Raw genomic sequence first — 23,613 nt, forward strand, 5'->3', positions numbered from 1 at the left:
ACCCAAGGGGCTTGAATTTTCGAGCTCTCCCCGTAGATTTTGCGGTGACGTAGTGTCCCCATGAGTGACAAAACACTGAGCCAATCACGGCACAAATAGAGAAAATTACCAATCCCTACGCTCCGTATTTTCCGCTGGCTGCCCCACCACCACCACAGAAAGCACTGAGCTAGGCTAAAACACCTGCATTTTGGAGCTGCCTTACTCAAGAAAGCAAAAAAGAGACAATTTTTTTCAATTTTCGCCTAAAATGACATACCCAAATCTAACTGCCTGTAGCTCAGGACCTGAAGCAAGGATATGCATATTATTGATACCATTTGAAAGGAAACACTTTGAAGGTTGTGGAAATGTGAAATGAATGTAGGAAAATATAACACATTAGATCTGGTAAAAGATAATACAAATAAAAAAACATGTGTTTTCGATTAATTTTTTTGTTCCATCATCTTTGAAATGCAAGAGAAAGGCCACAATATAATATTGCAGTGTGTGTGCAAAGTTTCAGATTGATCCAGTAAAGCATTGCAATACTTGACTATTTTGTATCAAGTCTGTCCAAATGTGCCGAATTGGTCAATTGATACATTTTCAAGTACATAACTATAGAGAACATACAAAAATGATATGGTAATACAACATTTAAGTTTACACACTCCCAGGAATGTCATGATGGAGCATTAGCTTATACACTAACTTTCATACATCTACAGTTGAAGTCGGATGTTTACATACACTTAGGTTGGAGTCATTAAAACTCGTTTTTCAACCACTCCACAAATTTCTTGTTAACAAACTATAATTTTGGCAAGTCGGTTAGGAAATCTACCTTGTGCATGACACAAGTAATTCTTCCAACAACTGTTTACAGACAAATTATTTCACTTATAATTCACTGTATCACAATTCCAGTGGGTCAGAAGTGTGCTCCTAATCTCAGCTCGTTACCTGTATAAAAGACACCTGGGAGCCAGAAATCTTTCTGATTGAGAGGGGGTCAAATACTTATTTTCCTCATTAAAATGCAAATCAATTTATAACATTTTTGACATGCGTTTTTCTGGAATTTTTTGTTGTTATTCTGTCTCTCACTGTTCAAATAAACCTGCCATTAAAATGATAGACTGATCATTTATTTGTCAGTGGGCAAAGGTACAAAATCAGCAGGGGATCAAATACTTTTTTCCCTCACTGTACCTTCTAACTCAGTGCCTTTTTGCTTGACATCATGGGAAAATCAAAAGAAATCAGCCAAGACCTCAGATTTTTTGTTTTTAGACCTCCACAGATCTGGTTCATCCTTGGGAGCAATTTCCAAACACCTGAAGGTACCACGTTCATATGTACAAACAATAGTACGCAAGTATAAACACCATGGGACCACGCAGCCGTCATACCGCTCAGGAAGGAGACGCGTTCTGTCTCCTAGAGATGAACGTACTTTGGTGCGAAAAGTACAAATCAATCCCAGAACAACAGTAACGGACCTTGTGAAGATGCTGGAGGAAACAGGTACAAAAGTATCTATATCCACAGTAAAACGAGTCCTATATCGACATATCCTGAAATGCCGTTCAGCAAGGAAGAAGCCACTGCTCCAAAACCGCCATAAAAAAGCCAGAATACGGTTTGCAACTGCACATGGGGACAAAGATCGTACTTTTTGGAGAAATGTCCTCTGGTCTGATGAAAGAAAAATAGAACTGTTTGGCCAGAATTACCATCGTTATGTTTGGAGGAAAAGGGGGGTGGCTTGCAAGCCGAAGAACACCATCCCAACCGTGAAGCACGGGGGTGGCAGCATCATGCTGTGGGGGTGCTTTGCTGCAGGAGGGACTGGTACACTTCACAAAATAGATGGCATCATGAGGAAGGAAAATTATGTGGATATATTGAAGCAACATCTCAAGACCTCAGTCAGGAAGTTAAAGCGTGGTCGCAAATGGATCTTCCAAATGGACAATGAGCCCAAGCATACTTCCAAAGTTGTGGCAAAATGGCTTAAGGACAACAAAGTCAAGGTATTGGAGTGGCCATCACAAAGCCCTGACCTCAAGCCTATAGAACATTTGTGGGCAGAACTGAAAACGCGTTTGCGAGCAGGGAGGCCTACAAACCTGACTCAATTACACCAGCTCTGTTAGGAGGAATGGGCCAAAATTCACCCAACTTATTGTGGGAAGCTTGTGTAAGGCTACCTGAAACGTTTGACCCAAGTTAAACAATTTAAAGGCAATGCTACCAAATACTAATTGAGTGTATTTAAACTTCTGACCCACTGGGAATGTGATGAAAGAAATAAAAGCTGAAATAAATAATTCTCTCTACTATTATTCTGACATTTCACATTCTTAAAATAAAGTGGTTATCCTAACTGACCTAAAACAAGGAATTTTTATTAGAATTAAATTTCAGTAATTGTGAAAAAATGAGTTTAAATGTATTTGGTGAATGTAAACTTCCGACTTCAACTGTAGGTATTCCTCTTGTCCAGACGGGATAGGGCAGAGTGCAGTGTGATGGCGATTGCATCGTCTGTGGATCTATTTGGGAGGTAAGTAAATTGAAGTGGGTCTAGGGTGACAGGTAAGGCAGAGGGGATCTGATCCTTGACTAGTCTCTCAAAGCACTTCTTGATGACAGAGGTGAGTGCTACGGGGCGATAGTCATTTAGTTCAGTTACCTTTGCTTTCTTGGGTACAGGAACAATGGTGGCCATCTTGAAGCATGTGGGAACAGCAGACTGGGAAAGGGAGAGATTGAATATGTCCTTAAACACACCAGCCAGCTGGTCTGCGCATGCTCTGAGGACGCGGCTAGGGATGCCGTCTGGGGGTTAACATGCTTAAATGTCTTACTCACGTCGGCCACGGAGAAGGAGAGGCCACAGTCCTTGGTAGTGGGCCTCGTCGGTGGCACTGTGTTACCCTCAAAGCGGGTGAAGAAGGAGTTTAGTTGTCTGGAAGCGAGACGTCGGTGTCGGCGACGTGGCTGGTTTTCCTTTTGTAGTCCGTGATTGTCAGTAGACCCTGCCACATACGTCTCGTGTCTGAGCCATTGAATTGCGACTCCACTTTGTCTCTATACTGATGTTTTGCCAGTTTAATTGCCTTGCGAAGTGAGTAGCTACTCTGTTTGTATTCTGCCATATTCCCAGTCACCTTGCCATGGTTAAATGCGGTGGTTCGCGCTTTCAGTTTTGCGCGAATGCTGCCATCTATCCACGGTTTCTGGCTATGGTAGGTTTTAATAGTCACAGTTGGCACAACATCACCTACACACTTCCTGATAAACTCAGTCACCGTTTCAGTGTATTTGTCTAAATTATTTTCGCAAGCTACCCGGAACATATCCCAGTCCGCATGATCAAAACAATCTTGAAGTGTGGATTCCGATTGGTCAGACCAGCGTTGAATAGTCCTTAGCACGGGTACTTCCTGTTTGAGTTTCTGCCTATAGGAAGGGAGGAGCAAAATGGAGTCGTGGTCAGATTTGCCGAAAGGAGGGTGGGGGAGGGCCTTATAACCATCCCGGATGTTCGAATAGCAATGGTCGATGATTTTAGCAGCGCGAGTAGAACAGTCGATATGTTGATAGAACTTCGGCAGCCTAGTCCTCAAATTTGCTTTGTTAAAATCCCCGGCTACAATAAATGCAGCCTCAGGATATGTGGTTTCCAGGTTGCATAAAGTCCAGTGAAGTTCTTTGAGGGCCGTTGTGGTATTGGCTTGAGGGGGGATTTACACGGCTGTGACTATGAGTTAATACGGTCAGCATTTGATTGTGAGGTATTCTAGGTCGGGTGAACAGAAGGACTTGAGCTCCTGTATGTTACTACAATTACACCATGAGTCGTTAATCATGAAACACACACCTCCGCCCTTCTGCTTCTCGGAGAGATATTTATTCCTGTCTGCGCGATGAACTGAGAACCCATCTGGCTGGACCGATTTCGACAGAATATCCTCAGAGAGCCATGTTTCCGTGAAACAAAGTATGTGACATGCCTTGATGTCTCTCTGGAAAGAAATCCTTGTCTGGAGCTCGTCGAGCTTGTTAACCAGAGACTGAACATTAGCGAGTAGTATACTTGGAAGCGGTGGGTGGTGTGCACGCCTCCTAAGTCGAACCAGCAGGCCGCTCCGAGTGCCTCTCCTCCACCGGCGATGTTTTGGGTCAGCCGCTGGAATCAGTTCAATTGCCCTGGGGAGAGCAAACAAAGGTTCTGCTTCGGGAAGGTCGTATTCTTGGTCATAATGCTGGTGAGTTACCGCCTCTCTGATATCCAATAGTTTTTCCTGGCTGTATGTAATGATACAAAACACTTTCTGAGCTAATAATGTAAAAAATATTACATTAAAAAGCAAAATACTGCAAAGTTTCCTAAGAGCTTGTCGCGAGGCTGCAATTCTTGTCGGCGCCAGGTAAAATTGCCTTGGCTACCGGCAGTGGTGTAGGCCTAGTGGAGGGTAAACGCCGTTTACCCACCTTTTTCAGAAAAAATGCATTATATAGGGAGCTAAACTTTTTTACCGCGACCGGCAATAAGAGTTTGTCTACCATTTTTTTTACCACCACATCACTGGCTACTGGTAGGCCTCTTTGAAGTTCATGGTAATACACATAGTAAGTGGACAGTGTGTGTTAGGGTGACCATTCCGTTTTTCCTGGGACAAGTTCAGCCCCATTTTAGGTGCCCCTACTTTTCAGGCTACAAAAAAGGTCAATTTATCAGCAAGATGCATCAGTTAATGTAAGCCTAATCAATGGCAGTCGCTGAATGTCATTAGGAACACTTTTTGGTGTTTTGTAACAGATGTCTATTTCCATTCATCAAAAGGCACGAGTATACATGCAGTTTGGATGCTGGAATAATAATGGAGTGGAGGAACATGCACAGGTAGCCTACTTTTTAAGTGATGTGTTTGACAATCATGAAAATAACATAACTGGTTGTGTTCATGCCACATTAAAAGGTAATTCATTTTTACCGTTTAAATATCATCTTTATTATTAGGCCCATAAATGTTTTTTGAGTCATGGTGTAATTCGCATTCTGTTGAACAGTCTTTTTTTGCGAACAGTGATTGAGTTATGTTATTAGCCTAAATTATGTTATGACTATCCAATCTACTTATCACATTACTAATAGTAGGCATTCTTACATAAGTCTGCAAATGCGATGATGCATGGAATGCTTTAATATAAAGGTGCATTGAATTTGCTTCCTAAAACTTAACTCACGCGCCGCCTATGTCCCTACATTGATTCTATTAATGGAAACCCGTTGTTTATTTCTTGTGACGCACACATTTCATTCTACTATTACACTTGGAGATGGATCCTGTGTGTGTATGTTTGTGAATGTGTGTGGTGGGTCTTTATCTCCCTGGTGTGTGTGTGACGTGTACAGTTGTGGTCAAAAGTTTTGAGAATGACACAAATATTAATTTTCACAAAGTCTGCTGCCTCAGTTTTTATGATGGCAATTTGCATAAACTCCAGAACGTTATGAAGAGTGATCAGAAGAATTGCAATTAATTGCAAAGTCCCTCTTTGCCATGAAAATGAACTTAATCCCCCAAAAACATTTCCACTGCATTTCAGCCCTGCCACAAAAGGACCAGCTGACATCATGTCAGTCATTCTCTCGTTAACACAGGTGAGAGTGTTGATGAGGACAAGGCTGGAGATCACTCTGTCATGCTGATTGAGTTAGAATAAGAGACTGGAAGCTTTAAAAGGAGGGTGGTGCTTGAAATCATTGTTATTCCTCTGTTAACCATGGTTACCTGCAAGGAAACACGTGCCGTCATCATTGCTTTGCACAAAAAGGGCTTCACAGGCAAGGATATTACCGCTAGTAAGATTGCACCTAAATCAACCATTTATTGGATCATCAAGAACTTCAAGGAGAGAGGTTAAAATGTTGTGAAGAAGGCTTCAGGGCGCCCAAGAAAGTCCAGCAAGCACCAGGACCGTCTCCTAAAGTTGATTCAGCTGTGGGATCGGGGCACCACCAGTGCAGAGCTTGCTCAGGAATGGCAGCAGGCAGGTGTGAGTGCATCTGCACGCACAGTGAGGCGAAGACTTTTGGAGGATGGCCTGGTGTCAAGAAGGGCAGCGAGGATGCCACTTCTCTCCAGGAAAAACATCAGGGACAGACTGATATTCTGCAAAAGGTACAGGGATTGGACTGCTGAGGACTGGGGTAAAGTCATTTTCTCTTATGAATCCCCTTTCCGATTGTTTGGGGCATCCGGAAAAAAGCTTGTCTGGAGAAGACAAGGTGAGCGCTGCCATCAGCGGAAATATGGCGCACTGGCAAACAAGACACACGGGTGAATATCCCGGCGATACAAAATACAAATTAGCTCCACCGAGCTAATGTAACCTAAATAATAAACAATCACACACAAGGACAAGGGGGCAGAGGGAACACCTATACAGGTACTGATGAGGGGATATGAACCAGGTGTGTGTAATAAGCAAGACAAAACAAATGGAATGATGAGATGAGGAGCGGCAGTGGCTAGAAGACCGGTGACGACGAACGCCGAAGCCTGCCCAAACAAGGAGAGGAGGCAGCTTCGGAGGAAGTCGTGACAAATGAAGCACAGTGACAGATATCAATTTAAACTGGCTAAAGACCCAGGCAGAAGACAGGTGGATAAGGAGGGAGGGGTTTGGAGACAGAGGGGGGGAGGGGTGGGGCAGAGAGCAATAGATAGACAATTTAAACTGTTTTAAGACCCAAGGAAAGAGAGAGACAACGAGAGAGAGTAGGGAGGGAAGGAGAGGAAAGAAGGAGGGAGAGGGATACAGAGAGCGAGAAGGAGAGAGCGAGAGAGCGAGAGAGAAAATGGAAAATGTCAATAGTTGCTTGTCATCTTGGATCCTCTGGAATAGGATATTAGATGACAGTGTTGCATTTGACGTCACGGTTGAGAGGAGGGAGGTGGATGGATGCAATTATTGATGGAGGAAGATAGATGTGATATTGAACACACTGTTTTCCTCTGAGTGAGAGAGAAAGAGAGAGACAGAGAGAGGGAGAGAGCGAGAGCTTTCCTTGATGGCTCTGCTGGAAAGGCACAGACATACAGTATTATTCCCATGTCTTCTTGCCCAACAGAAATCTTGCAAAAACTGTGTCTAATCAAAAAGAAGAAGCTATTACAAATAAACTCTGAAAACTATGTAGACATTCAAGGCTTTATTTTGGAATATTCATAAGGCACCGATCCAAAACGCGCCAGAGAAAACCCTTTCTGACCATTTGTTTTCATATTTAGAATATCTATTTTCACTCTTCCGTGCCTCTGTAGTGAAGTACAACTTTGTTATTTTATCTTATTAATGAAAGCTCCAACCACAGGTTTACTCTAACACAAGGTTGCCAAAGATGGTTGTTTTTGTTAAAGGTACAATCTGGGATTTGGGAATCTGTTCATATGTGGATATGTTTACTGTTAAAGTATCATGTGGATGTCATGGACTGACAGTCCTTAGATCTAGAGTACTGTCTATGGGGGGATACATTTGTCTAGCTCTATCCTTCAGCTTTATATCAAAACAAATGGCAGGGCGGCTGTTCTGTTGTTTTTTAAATCTCAGAATGTAGCTTTACAATTTGGTCTGTGAAATATAATAGCCAACCAGCAGTTCTGAACTGAAGAAAAAGAGTGTGAACTATGTGTTGGATGTTGGATGCCGTGCACTTTACATTGGAAATGTTATAGGACAGGAGAGGAGGCTGCTGTAGTACTACGAATCAGATCTGTGTTCAAATACTATTTGAAATCATTTCAAATACTTTAGCTGGGCTTGATTGAACTTGCCTGGCTAAATGTAACCAGTAGAACAGTCACTCAAAGAGCAAACCCCACCCACCTGGCACTCCAGGCAGACTAAAGCAATTGCTAGAGGTATTTGAAAGATTTCAAATAATACTTGAACCCGGGTCTGGGCCAAGGTACTATGAATACATTACATGGGTTGTGGGATGAATCATTTTCAATCTACGTCTCCTTTTTTATTAACCATTTTCATCTGAGACAACAATTTACATATCAATGTATCCCCTCAAAATGGGATTACCAGAAAATATTGGACTCATTATAAACTGATAGAAAGACCAGGGGTTTAAATGGTTCCTAAAGAAAGGCATTTCTTTGGTCCTACGACCTGAATGCAAATTTTGCTCCTGGCGTTGTCGTGACAAGACCTTACTCATTCATTGATGTGCGACCTTGCCACAAGGTAGCTTTGACTAGACTTGAGTGTCTGAGGTCGATACTTGCTACCCCTTGATTTCGCTACATTGGAGTCAGAAGTGGGATATGGCACTACGTGGGCTGTCAAAGTTGTGCCGGAGATGACTGATGACTCACTCATTTTCTTATTACTATAGCTACTTACTGTACTTGGTCCTGTTTGTCCTGGGTGGGACACAAGGCTGAAACAGTCTTCTGCCACTGGAGAGTATTAGCGCTGGGGGTTTCTCATCTGTCTGGATTGGCATGATGTAGGCACTAGACAAAGACTGAGGATCAGCGAGAATCCTTCAGTTTCATGACATGACTGTGGTGCAACAGAAAGAGACAGTGTGTGTTAACAAGATACATTCTCTCTTGGCACAGAAGGCCGGGTAACTGCTAATGCCATCGTCAGATCCTCAGTCAGTACCATTTTAATGTGACCATACAGGAAACGCTCTGTGGCTCTGTCTCTCCATGTTTCCAACTGCACCCTGTTAGAGGTCAAATGCTATTATGCCCAGCTAGGGAAATATGGGCCAGCTATGACATCAAACGTTGAATTATTCAAATGATCGATGCGCCACAGATTATGGGAGTTAATGGAAGGATGGCGATTGGCGAGTGGAATTTAGGCTATAGTCTCCATCCCATATGGCACCCTAGTCCCTATATGGGCTTTAGTCACTACAGAGGAAATAGGATGCCATTTGGGCCGCAGCCATATTATGCATATTATGCAAGTCCCATGACCACAGCAAGACACTTGGATGTTGAAGATTGCATTTGTCGTACAGTAGTCACAAGTCACAACCTATCTTAACTTATATAGATGTCCACCTTTCTAAACGTCAATCTATTTTTAAATAAATCTGTCTCAAAGGACCATGTTAAGATTTCTTGGATCTTAGATTCTGTGGTCTTAGAGAATTAGCTCTCTCTCTCCTTGCTCTCTCTCTCTCTCTCTCTCTCTCTCTCTCTCTCTCTCTCTCTCTCTCTCTCTCCTTGCTCTCTCTCTCTCTCTCTCTTTCTCTCTCTCTCTCTCTCTCTCTCTCTCTCTCTCTCTCTCTCTCTCTCTCTCTCTCTCTCTCTCTCTCTCTCTCTCTCTCTCTCTCTCTCTCTCTCTCTCTCTCTCTCTCTCTCTCTCTCTCTCTCTCTCTCTCTCCTTGCTCTCTCTCTCTCTCTCTCTTTCTCTCTCTCTCTCTCTCTCTCTCCTTGCTCTCTCTCTCTCTCTCTCTCTCTCTCTCTCTCTCTCTCTCTCTCTCTCTCTCTCTCTCTCTCTCTCTGTTTCCCCTGCTTTTTGTGGGTTAGGTGTTAGTTGGACATGAAGCAGGCGGTCAGTGCAGCGAAGAGCGGAGCGGAGTCAGAGCGTGGAGTTTCAGCTGAGCCCAGCGTTTTCCTCCAGCATCTCCCTGATAGCTCCCAGATGTTTAACAAAGAACTAGTAGTGTGTGTGTGTGTGTGTGTGTGTGTGTGTGTGTGTGTGTCTGTGCAGTCTGACTCAAGCGTTTACTTCATTCTACTCTCATGCTCTCTGTTTTTCTTTCTATTGCTCTCTCTCTCTCTCTCTCTCTCTCGCTTCTCTCTCTCAAACAAACAAAAAACATTTTCATTCTCTCACTCAAAAGTGCCGGGTTCACATTGTCTGAAAGTAATCACCCCTCGTCAAATAAACACAGTCGTCCTATCTCCTCTCACTCCCTTTCACTCCCTCTCTCTCTCTCTCTCTCTCTCTCTCTCTCTCTCTCTCTCTCTACCCCTCCCTCCCTCCCCCCTCTCATCATTCATCACTTGGAGCTAATGGATGGAAAAACAATCGCCCAGCTCTCTTGTGTAATGTCGTCCCTCTCCCTATCCCTCTCTCCGTTCCTCCTTCTCCCTCGTGGCAGAGAGCCCACGTGCTTAAAGGGCAACTGCACTTCCTGATTTGGCCTTGTTTTTCATCAATGCTCATTAAGAAATGCTAGGGGCCATGACTGAAGGCAAATGAGAGTTGTCGTGGGGGTGTGTCTTTGCCATTCAAATACAACAAAAAAGGCCAGTAGTGAGTACAGCGAGGTAAGCTAAGATAACTTTGCTATGGAGAGAACGAAGTTTTGAAGATAAAGACTTCTCTGCTCCTGACTGACTCGCCATCTCAAGACGGTCAGCTAATTCAGTTCTATGTGTAGGCTAAAGCGAAGGCGGCAGGTAGCCTAGCGATTAAGAGCGTTGGGCCAGTCTCCGAAAGTTTGCTGGTTCGATTTCCAGAGTCGACTAGGTGAACATCTGTCAATGTGCCCTTGAGCAAGGCACTTAACCCTAATTGCTCCTGTAAGTCGCTCTGGATAAGAGTGTCTGCTAAATGACAAAAATGTTAAATGTAAAGGCTGACCTTGTGTTTAGCCAAGCTGACAGCAGCTAGCTAGCATAGCTTCGTGATAGCTGCAGCTGGCTATCCTATCTAGCTGATACTTCTCTGTCAAATCAATTATGGCAAAATAGCAAGAGCCAGTGTCTGGAATGTGTTTCATAAGACACTTGTTCTACAACACATTTCTACGAATGTAGCTTGCAACTTAGTTTCAACGTTTCATCAACTGCGAGTTGAATGCCTGGTCTTGAGTCAGATCAGCTGTCCTACAACATTATATAACTGGCTAGTTTTTTCTCGTCTCGTCTGTCCTTATGTCCACTGTAAGATATTTTCTGGGGACAAATCCCAGAACTACTAATATCCCTACAACAGGTGTAGGCTACATGTGAACATTGCACAAACTTCGCCCAGCTTGAGTGTAGATACATTTATCATCTAAATGAGTGTGTTTGTGTTACAAAGACAAAACATTTGATGCTGTAAATATCATATTGATGTGCTTATAAAGACAGTATGCTTACACTTACCTAGCAAATACAAATAAGTTGTGTTTAAAGTACAACTCCAGCTGTCTAACCAGAACTAGAATGGCATTCTAATTGGCCAAATGTAAGGATTTGGCTGTCTAACCACACACTGCGTGCTCTCTGAGTGAGGTTCTGTCTTCAGTGGGTGATGAAGTCACTTCCATCTATGTAATATATTACAGGTTATGGACAGGTGCAGTCAGGGTAGAAGCATGACACTCCATCCAGGATATGACAGAGTTTGCCTCAACCCATGGGTCCAGCAGGTAGAGTTAAATAACTACAGGCAGATGTGAAGTGCAGATTGACGGCACTCTTCTCATACAACTCTGTATGCTACTGACCAGCATCAAGCTTTGCATCGGTCAGTAGCTTACAGAGTAATATGAGAAGAGTGCAATTGCTGGACGTATACTACCTGTCAAAAGTTTGGACACACCTACTCATTCAAGGGTTTTTCTTTATTTGTACTATTTTTTACATTGTAGAATAATAGTGAAGACATCAAAACTATGAAATAACACATATGGAATCATGTAGTAATCAAAAAAGTGTTAAACAAATCAAAATATATTTTATATTTGAGATTCTTCAAATAGCCACCATTTGCCTTGATGAAAGCTTTGCACACTTTTGGCATTCTCTCAACCAGCGTCATGAGGTAGTCACATGGAATGCATTTCAATTAACAGGTGTGCCTTGTTAAAAGTTAATTTGTGGAATTTCGTTCCTTCTTAATGCATTTGAGCCAATCAGTTGTGTTCCTCCTGCAGCTGGACATCTATTTTTACATCATCAGCCCGGCTCCCTTGGAGCGGGAGAAGGTGTCCGCCCTCGTCTCCTGCCTCTCTGGGAAAGTCCTGGAGTGGGCCAATGCGGTCTGGAGTGGAGGAGATACGTTGGACAACTACGGGGCGTTCGTTCGCCTCATCACCCCGAAGAGAGGCCGGCGAGCGCCTGGTCCATCTGAGGCAGGGGACGAGGACCGCGCAAGACTTTGCCCTGGAGTTTATAACTCTAGCGGCGGGGTCCGGGTGGAACGAGCGGGCCCTCATCGACCACTTCCGGTGCAGCCTGCCGGGATACCACATTGACGTTCAACCAGCTGGTGGACATGGCCATCCGGTTGGACAACCTGCTGGCTTCCAGAGGATGTCCTGGGAGGGGCCTGCCCGTTTCACCCCCCTGCAACCCGAATTACATTCCGATGGAGCTGGGTGATGCAGCGATCCGGGAGAATGGAGGACAACAGATCCAGTCTCACTCTTGTGGCAAGAGAGGACATTCTGCTGCACACTGTCGTCAGAGTTCTTCTGGGTCTGGAGGCGGCAGGCAGGGCACTCTCGCATCTCCCCAGGTAGCGCAAACCCACACTCATTCAGAACCCTCTGCTGCGCACATGGTAGTTCCCCAGTGTAAGGCGCTGGTCGATTCAGGCGCAGCTGGGAACTTTATGGACAGGTCTTTAGCTAATAGGTTATGTATTACATTGGTTCCCCTACCCATTCCATTGCCCATCAAAGCACTTGAGAGTCGACCATTAGGGTCAGGTTTTGTTAGGGAGGTAACAGCAGCAGTCACAATGATTATGCAGGAGACCCATAGGTAGCAAATCACCTTTTATATTATTGAGTCCCCTGATATCCCTGTTGTGTTCGGTTTTCCCTGGTTCGCACTAAATGACCCCACCTTTTCATGGCCGCAAAGGGTTCTCACGGGGTGGTCGCGAGAGTGTCAGGGTAGGTATCTAGCTGTTTCCGTTGGTGCAACCATGGTGGAAAGTCCAGACACTACCTCCACCGTGCGCATTCCCCCCGAATACCTCAACTTGGCACACGCATTTTCCAAAACGCAGGCGACCAAATTACCACCTCATCGGGTGGGGGATTGCGCGATAAACCTCCGGTTAGACGCTGTTCCTCCCAGGAGTCATGTCTATCTCCTGTCGCAGGCTGAAACGGAGGCTATGGAAACATACGTCTCCGAGTCCATGCGCCAGGGGTTCATACATCCCTCCACTTCGCCCGCATCCTCAAGTTTCTTTTTTGTGAAGAAGAAAGACGGAGGTCTGTGCCCTTGAATTGATTACCATTCGCTATAGTTACCCTCTACCCCTCATCTCCTCTGTTATTGAATCAATGCATGGGGCGCACTTCTTCACAAAATTAGATCTCCGGAGTGTGTACAACCTGGTGCGTGTCCGAGAAGGGTCGAGTGGAAGACAGCATTCAACACAACCACGTGGCATTACGAATACCTGGTGATGCCGTACGGGTTGACGAATGCTCCATCAGTCTTCCAGTCCTTGTTTCGGGACATGCTTGGTCGTGGTGTGGTGCTCTACATCGATGACATTCTGGTGTATTCCGCTACGCGTGCCGAGCATGTGTCCCTGGTTCGCGGAGTGCTGGGCCGACTGTTGGAACATGACCTTTATGCCAAGTGTCTGTTCTTCCAACAGTCCGTCTCCATCCTCGAATACCACATCACCACCTCAGGTGTGGAGATGGAGGGAGACCGCATTTCAGGCGTGCGTAATTGGCCGACTCCAACCACGGTAAAGGAGTTGCAGCGCTTTATTGGCTTTGCCAATTACTATCAGAGTTTTATCCTGGCCTTTGGCAGGGTCGCAGCTCCCATCACCTCTCTGTTAAAGAGTGGGCTGTCCCGGCTCCGCTGGTCTGCTGAGGCTGACAGGGCTTTCAGTAACCTGAGGGCTCTGTTCACCTCAGCCCCGGTACTGGCCCATCCCATTCCATCATTACTGTTCATAGGGGAGGTGGATGCGTCCGAGGTAGGGATAGGCGCTGTCCTATCTCAACACTCATGCATGCCACCCAAGCTCCGCCCCTGTGCCTTCTTCTCTATGAAGGTCAGCCCAGTGGAGCAGAACTACGACGTTGGTGATCGGGAGCTGTTGGCTGTTGTCAGAGCCCTGACCGCGTGGAGGCACTGGCTCGAGGGGGCGAAACACCCTTTCCTCGTCTGGACTGACCACCGTTTACTGGAGTACATCCGGGCAGCGAGGAGGCTAAACCCTCGCCAGGCCAGGTGGGCCTTGTTCTTCACCCAGTTTGATTTCACGTTGTCATACATACCAGATACTAAGAACTTGAAGGCATATGCACTGTCACGGCTGTACGACACAGAGGAGAGGCCCATAGACAACACCCCCATACTCCCTGCCTCCTGCATTGTGGCGCCTGTAGTGTGGGCGGTGGACGCAGACATAAAGCGGGCGTTACGCACAGATCCATCTCCACCTCAGTGCCCAGCTGGGCTGCGGTGTGTCCCCTCTCTTGTCCGTGATCGTCTTATCTATTGGGCACACACGTCCCCCTCCTCTGGTCACCCAGGTATCGGCCGTACAGTGCGCTGCCTGACTGGGAAGTTCTGGTGGCCTACCTTGGCTAAGGACGTGAGGGTGTATGTCTCCTCCTGCTCGGTGTGCGCCCAGAGTAAGGCTCCTAGGCACCTCCCAGCGGGTAAGTTACATCCCTTACCAGTTCCACAACGGCCATGGTCCCACTTGTCAATTGACTTACTCTCTGATCTTCCCCTCTCTCAGGGTAATGCCAACATCCTGGTCGTTGTGGACAGCTTTTCTAAAGCCTGCCGCCTCCTTCCTCTGCCCGGTCTCCCCACAGCCCTGCAAACTGCGGAAGCCCTGTTTACTCACGTCTTCCGGCACTACGGGGTGCCAGAGGACATAGTGTCTGACCGGGGTCCCCAGTTTACATCCAGGGTCTGGAAGGTGTTCATGGAACGTGTGGGGTTCTCGGTCAGCCTGACCTCTGGGTTTCACCCCGAGTCTAATGGTTAGGTGAAATTTGTGAATCAGGATATGGGTAGGTTCCTGTGGTCCTACTGCCAGGACTGGCCGGGGGAGTCGTCTGTGTTCTTGCCATGGGCCGAATATGCCCAGAAATCTCTCCGCCACTCCTCCACTAACCTATCTCCATTTAAATGTGTTTTAGGTTATCAGCCGGTACTGGCACCGTGGCATCAGAGCCAGACCGGAGCACCTGCGGTGGATGACTGGTTTCAGCACGCGGAGGAGACATGGAAATCTGCCGACTTCCTGCCGACTTCCTCCGAAGCTGCCTCCTCTCCTTGTTCGGGCAGGCTTTGGCGTTCGTCGTCACCGGCCTTCTTTTATTTCTTTATTTTATTTCACCTTTATTTAACCAGGTAAGCCAGTTAAGAACAAGTTCTCATTTACAACTGCGACCTGGCCAAGATAAAGCAAAACAGTGCGATAAAAACAACACAGAGTTACATATGGGGTAAACAAAACATAAAGTCAAAAATACAACAGAAAATATATATACAGTGTGTGCGAATGTAGTAAGTTATGGAGGTAAGGCAATAAATAGTCCATAGTGCAAAATAGTTACAATTTCGTATAATACTGGAATGATAGATGTGCAAAAGATGATGTGCAAATAGAGATACTGGGGTGCAAATTACCAAAATAAATAACAATATGGGGATGAGGAAGTTGGGTGGGCTAATTTCAGAAAGGCTGTGTACAGGTGCAGTGATCGGTAAGCTGCTCTGACAACTGACGCTTAAAGTTAGTGAGGGAGATAAGAGTCTCCAGCTTCAGAGATTTTTGCAGTTCGTTCCAGTCATTGGCAGCAGAGAACTGGAAGGAATGGTGGCCAAAGGAGGTGTTGGCTTTGGGGATGACCAGTGAGATATACCTGCTGGAGCGCAGACTACGGGTGGGCGTTGCTATGGTGACCAGTGAGCTAAGATAAGACAGGGATTTGCCTAGCAGGGATTTATAGATGACCTGGAGTGAGTGGGTTTGGCGACGAATATGTAGTGAGGGCCAGCCATCAAGAGCGTACAGGTCACAATGGTGGGTAGTATATGGGGCTTTGGTGACAAAACGGATGGCACTGTGACTACATCCAATTTGCTGAGTAGGGTGTTGGAGGCTATTTTGTAAATTACATCGCCAAAGTCAAGGATCGGTAGGATAGTCAGTTTTACGAGGGCGTGTTTGGCAGCATGAGTGAAGGAGGCTTTGTTGCGAAATAGGAAGCCGATTCTAGATCTAACTTTTGATTGGAGATGCTTAATGTGAGTCTGGAAGGAGAGTTTACAGTCTAACCAGACACCTAGGTATTTGTAGTTGTCCACATACTCTAGGTCAGACCTGCAGAGAGTAGTGATTCTAGTCGGGTGGGCAGGTGCAAGCAGCGTTGGGTTGAAGAGCATGCATTTAGTTTTACTAGTGTTTAAGAGCAGTTGGAGGCTACGGAAGGAGTGTTGTATGGCATTGAAGCTCGTTTGGAGGTTTGTTAACACAGTGTCCAATGAAGGGCCAGATGTATTCTTCTAGCCACTGCCGCTCCTCATATCATCATTCCATTTGTTTTGTCTTGTTTATTACACACACCTGGTTCATATCCCCTCATCAGTACCTGTATAAGTATTCCCTCTGCCCCCCTTGTCTTTGTGTGTGATTGTTTATTGTGGAGGTTACTATAGCTCGGTGGAGCTATATTGTATTGTGTATCGCCGGGATATTCACCCGTGTTCCTTGTTTTCCCCAGTGCGCCGTTTTACCGCACTGTAGTGTTTTATGCATTGCTGCGCACCGCTGTATTGCCGATAATACAATTTATTCTGTGAATTACCCCCCTGCGCTTGACTCTGTCCAAAATCATCCGCTACAGCCCTCCCATCTGGTTTGGGCTTAGTAGGACTATCATTTGTTTTTCAACAGGACAATGACCCAACACACTTCCAGGCTGTGTAAGGGCTATTTTACCAAGATGGAGAGTGATGGAGTGCTGCATCAGATGACCTGGCCTCCACAATCCCCCGACCTCAACCAAATTGAGATGAGTTGGACCGCAGAGTGAAGGAAAATGAGCCAACAAGTGCTCAGCATATGTGGGAACTCCTTCAAGACTGTTGGAAAAGCATTCCAGGTGAAGCTGGTTGAGAGAATGCCAAGAGTGTGCAAAGCTGTCATCAAGGCAAATGGTGGCTATATGAAGAATCTCAAATATAAAATGTATTTTGATTTGTTTAACACTTTGGTTACTACATACATGATCCCATTTGTGTTATTTCATGATTTTGATGTCTTCACTATTATGCTACAATGTAGAAAATAGTAAAAATTAAGAAAAACCCTTGAATGAGTAGGTATTCTAAAACTTTTGACCGGTAGTGTAACTCTTCGACCCTTTTCTCCTCAGCCCTCCTGAGAATATACTGACTGCACTCCTGTGAATGAAAACAACTGTCTTAATGACAGACTCCCAGGCCCACAGACCCATTCACAACACACGCGCATACACATGCACACACACAGAAGCACGCACATGTCTGCACACACACACAGCTAATCCTACTTATTTAAGTAGCATATGGGAGGAAAATGGGTGTACTTGTTCCACTGTCATATACGGATGTAGCTCTACCAGAAGTGTGTGTGTGTGTGTGTGTCAGCTCCTACAAGAAAACAAAAGGTGACAAGTGGGGAAAGACGTGAGCGAAGAGCTCCAGAAGGATCTAAGAATCCCTAAAGATAATTTACTGTTAATGTTGTGTTAAGTGGAGTGTGTTTGTGTGTGTGTGTACTCTATGTGTCATGTAAGGATGTGTGCGTCGTCTATCATTTGGAAGGACATCAGCTCCTACAAGAGTTGCAAGTATCTTTTCTGATTCAATAAGTAGCTGTTGGTATTGTCTTGCTAGGCCAATTTAATTTAAGTGCTGTCTTTTAACAGTGATGGGTTCTGACTTCCACACTAGAAATATGGAATATCCTTAATCCTGTTACTGAGGGAGAGAGGGGAATGCAGAGGGTTTATATTCTGTCAGAACATGTTATTGTAGACATCAGGTATCCTATGGAGAGGAGAAGGACCACAGCGGGGTTTCAGTTGTTGGGTTATAATTGGAAATACTTGCTACACCAGAAGTTAATGGTTATATGTAGTAGGAATGTACAGTTGAAGTCGGAAGTTTACATACACTTTGGGTTGGAGTTAATAAAACTTGTTTTTCAACCACTCCACAAATTTCTTTTAAAAAAACTATAGTTTTGGCAAGTCGGTTAGGAAATCTACTTTGTGCATGACACAAGAAATGTTTCCAACAATTGTTTACAGACAGATTATTTCACTTATAATTCACTGTATCACAATTCCAGTGGGTCAGAAGTTTACATAAACTAAGTTGACTGTGCCTTTAAACAGCTTGGAAAATTCCAGAAAATGATGTCTTAGGCTTTAGAAGCTTCTGTTAGGCTAGTTGACATCATTTGAGTCAATTGGAGGTGGACCTGTGGATGTATTTCAAGGCCTACCTTCAAACTCCATGCCTCTTTGCTTGACATCATGGGAAAATCAAAAGAAATCAGCCAAGACCTCAGAAAAAATTGTAGACCTCCACAAGTCTGGTTCATCCTTGGGAGCAATTTCCAAACGCCTGAAGGTACCACGTTCATCTGTACAAACAATAGTATGCAAGTATAAACACCATGGGACCACGCAGCCGTCATACCGCTCAGGAAGGAGACGCGTTCAGTCTCTTAGAGATGAATGTACTTTGGTGCGAAAAGTGCAAATCAATCCCAGAACAACAGCAAATGACCTTGTGAAGATGCTGGAGGAAACAGGTACAAAAGTATCTATATCCACAGTAAAACGAGTCCTATATCGACATAAACTGAAAGGCTGTTCAGCAAGGAAGAAGCCACTGCTCCAAAACCGCCATAAAAAAGCCAGACTACGGTTTGCAACTGCACATGGGGACAACGATCATACTTTTTGGAGAAATGTCCTCTGGTCTGATGAAACAACAATAGAACTGTTTGGCCATAATGACCATCGTTATGTTTGGAGGAAAAAGGGGGCTGCTTGCAAGCCGAAGAACACCATCCCAACCTTGAAGCATGGGGGTGGCAGCATCATGCTGTGGGGGTGCTTTACTGCATGAGGGACTGGTGCACTTCACAAAATAGATGGCATCATGAGAAAGGAAAATTATGTGGATATATTGAAGCAACATCTCAAAACATCAGTCAGGAAGTTAAAGCTTGGTCGCAAATGGGTCTTCCAAATGGACAATGACCCCAAGCATATTTCCAAAGTTGTGGCAAAATGGCTTAAGGACAACAAAGTCAAGGTATTGGAGTGGCCATCACAAAGCCCTGACCACAAGCCTATAGAAAATTTGTGGGCAGAACTGAAAAGCGTGTGCGAGCATGGAGGCCTACAAACCTGACTCAGTTACACCAGCTCTGTCAGGAGGAATGGGCCGAAATTCACCCAACGTATTGTGGGAAGCTTGTGGAAGGCTACCTGAAATGATTGTTAAACAATGCTACCAAATACTAATTGAGTGTATGTAAACTTCTGACCCACTGGGAATGTGATGAAATAAATAAAAGCTGAAATAAATCATTCTCTCTACTATTATTCTGACATTTCACATTCTTAAAATAAAGTGGTGATCCTAACTGACCTAAGACAGGGAGGGAATCTTTACTAGGAATAAATGTCAGGAATTTGTGAAAAACTGAGTTTAAATGTATTTGGCTGAGGTGTATGTAAACTTCCGACTTCAACTGTATATGGTGGGGTCAGATAAGGGTGGACAGGTGCGGATTAGTGAGGAATGGGAGCCAAGGTCAGGTCAGGCACATGAAGGGGAAGGAACAGTTTATTACCAATATCATTTAACATCCTGCCTAACAATAAAGATGTAATGTTTAGAGAAGAGGAGGAGACTCCACCTAAAGTGGGGTATGTACAGTGCCTTGCAAAAGTATTCATCCCCCTTGGCGTTTTTCCTATTTTGGTGCATTACAACATGTAATTTAAATAGAGTTTTATTTTTATTTCATGTACTGGACATACACAAAATAGTCCAAATTGGTGAAGTGAAATGAAAAAAATAACGTGTTAATTTTTTTTTTATAGAAAAATAACGGAAAAGTGGTGCATGCATATGTGTTCACCCCCTTTGCTATGAAGCCCCTAAATAAGATCTGGTGCAACCAATTACCTTCAGAAGTCACATAATTAGTTAAATAAAGTCCACCTGTGTGCAATCTAAGTGTCACATGATCTGTCACATGATGTCAGTATTTATACACCTGTTCTGAAAGGCCCCAGAGTCTGCAACACAACCAAGCAAGGGGCACCATGAAGAACAAGGAGCTCTCCAAACAGGTCAGGGACAAAGTTATGGAGAAGTACAGATCAGGGTTGGGTTATAAAAAAATATCAGAAACTTTGAACATCCTACAGAGCACCATTAAATCCATTATAAATAAATGGAAAGAATATGGCACCACAACAAACCTGCCAAGAGAGGGCCGCCCACCAAAACTCACGGACCAGGCAAGGAGGGCATAAATCAAAGAGGCAATAAAGAGACCAAAGATAACCCTGAAGGAGCAGCAAAGCTCCACAGCAGAGATTGGAGTATCTGTCCATAGGACCAATTTAAGAAGAGTGGCCAGAAAAAAGCTATTGCTTAAAGAAAAAAATAAGCAAACATGTTTGGTGTTCGCCAAAAGGCATGTGGGAATCTCCCCAAACATATGGAAGAAGGTACTCTGGTCAGATTAGACTAAAATGTGGCTTTTTGGCCATCAAGAAAAACGCTATGTCTGGCGCAAACCCACACCTCTCATCACCCCGAGAACACCATCCCCACAGTGAAGCATGGTGGTGGCAGCATCATGCTATGGGGATGTTTTTCATCGGCAGGGACTGGGAAACTGGTCAGAATTGAAGGAATGATGGCGCTAAATACTGGGAAATTCTTGAGGGAAACCTGTTTCAGTCTTCCAGAGATTTGAGACTGGGACGGAGGTTCACCTTCCAGCAGGACAATTACCCTAAGCATACTGCTAAAGCAACACTTGAGTGGTTTAAGGGGAAACATTTAAATGTCTTGGAATGGCCTAGTCAAAGCCCAGACCTCAATCCAATTGAGAATATGTGGTATGACTTAAAGATTGCTGTACACCAGCGGAACCCATCCAACTTGAAGGAGCTGGAGCAGTTTTGCCTTGAAGAATGGGCACCAGTGGCGAGATGTGCCAAGTTTATAGAGACATACCCCAAGAGACTTGCAGCTGTAATTGCTGCAAAAGGTGGCTCTACAAAGTATTGACTTTGGGGGGGTGAATAGTTATGCACGCTCACAATAAAAAATATTTTGCAACTTCAAAGTGGTAGGCATGTTGTGTAAATCAAATGATACAAACCCCCCCAAAATCAATTTTACTTCCAGGTTGTAAGGCAACAAAATAGGAAAAATGCAAAGGGGTATGAATACTTTCGCAAGCCACTGTATACTTGTGCTGGTGGGAATATGTTTTTGTCTTTTCAGCTGATTAACCCATTGGGTGAATAAACTTGGTTTGAGCTATTCCTAGTTGTCCGTTAGGTTCTGACAAAACAGAGTAAAAACTAACACCAGTAGCCTACTTAATCATTGTTGTTTTACATATCTGATTGCTCAGTACTTCTGACTGTCATTGTGAACTTAGACTGAACAAAAATATACTTTCAACATGTAAAGTGTTGGTCTCAGGTTTCATGAGCTGAAATAAAAGATCTCCGATATTTTCCATTTGCACAAAAAGCGTATTTCTCTCAAATTGTGTGCACAAATTAGTTTACATCCCTGTTATTGAGCATTTCTCCTTTGCCAAGATAATCCATCAACCTGATGGGTGTGGCATATCAAGAAGCTGATTAAACAGCATGATCATTACACAGGTGCACCTTGTCCTGGGGACAATAAAAGGCCACTCTAAAATGTGCAGTTTTGTCACACAACACAATGCCATAGATGTCTCAAGTTTTGAGGGAGAGTGCAATTGGCATGCTGACTGCAGGAATGTCCATCAGAGCTGTTGCCAGATTATTGAATGTTAATTTCTCTACTATAAAACGCCTCCAATGTCGTTTTAGAGAATTTGGCAGTACTTCCAACCGGCATCACAACCGCAGACCACGTGTATGGCGTCGTGTGGGCGAGCGGTTTGCTGATGTCAGCGTTGTGAACAGAGCGCCCCGTGGTGGCGGTGGGGTTATGGTATGGGCAGGCATAAGCTTTATGGGCAGGCATAAGCTACGGATAATGAACACATTTTGCATTTTATCGTTGGCAATTGGAATGCACAGAGATACCGTGACGAGATCCTGAGGCCCATTGTTGTGCCATTCATTCACCGCCATCACCTCATGTTTCAGCATGATCATGCACGGCCCAATGTGTCAAGGATCTGTATACAATTCCTGGAAGTTGAAAATGTCCCAGTTATTCCATGGCCTGCATACTCACCAGACATGTCACCCATTGGGCATTTTTGGGATGCTCTGGATCGACGTGTATGTTAGCCTGTTCCAGTTCCTGCCAATATCCAGCAACTTTGCACAGCCATTGAAGAGGAGAGGGACAACATTCCACAGGTCACAACCAACAGCTTGATCAGCTCTATGATCAAGGAGATGTGTCGCGCTTCATGAGGCAAATGTTGGTCACACCAGATACTGACTGGTTTTCTGATCCACGCCCCTACCTTTTTTTAAAGGTATCTGGAACCAACAGATGTATATCTGGATTCCCAGTCGTGAAATCCATAGATTAGGGCCTAATGAATTTATTTAAGTTGACAAATTTCCTTATATGAACTGTAACTCAGTAAAATCTGTGAAATTGTTGCATGTTGCATTTTATATTTTTGTTCAGTATAGATTAGTTTCAGACCTATTTGTGTAACAATCTTGCTAATTTGTGGGTGTGTTGTACTGTAGGGGCTGTTTTTATCACCTCTGCCAGGCAATCAGCAATCCGTGCTGGGTGGTGTGTCTTTCACCTTTGCTAGGCAATTAGTGCTAGAACTTCAGGCTCCCGGCCAGCTCGACCTTCCCCTCCCGCTCCATGGCTGAGTGACTCACTGCGTGTTCACAGAACAGGGCTGCGGGCAGCTGAGTGGAAATGGAGGAAAACTAAACTTCCGGAGGACCTATTATCCTTCCACTCCCTCCTCTCTACCTTCTCTTCCTCTGTATCCACTGCTAAAGCCACTTTCTATCACTCTAAATTTCAAACTTCTGCCTCCAACCCTGGGAAACGTCTTCACTTTCGCCTCCCTCCTTAATCCTCCACCTCCTCCCTTCCTTCCTTCCTCCCTCTCTGCGGACGACTTTGTCAACCACTTTGACTATGTGATAGCTACGCCAGACAGTCACTTCTCTTCTAGTAGCCTAATGAAGGATAAGTGGATATCCTACTTCTCTCTCCTTCTAAATAAAGAGCTAATATGAGCACTCAGCCGCTTACAGCCATTCAGTCAGTCAGTAGTGGTGTGTTTGGATGACGCTCAATGCTGCTGAAATATTCATTGATATGGTTGGTCTAAAGTTAAGGGGGGGGGGGGAGCCGGTGCTTCCTTTTCATTAGTGAGCACATTGCT

Source organism: Coregonus lavaretus (genome assembly GCF_964263955.1).
Source record: "Coregonus lavaretus genome assembly, chromosome: 11".
Lineage (NCBI taxonomy): Eukaryota > Metazoa > Chordata > Actinopteri > Salmoniformes > Salmonidae > Coregonus > Coregonus lavaretus.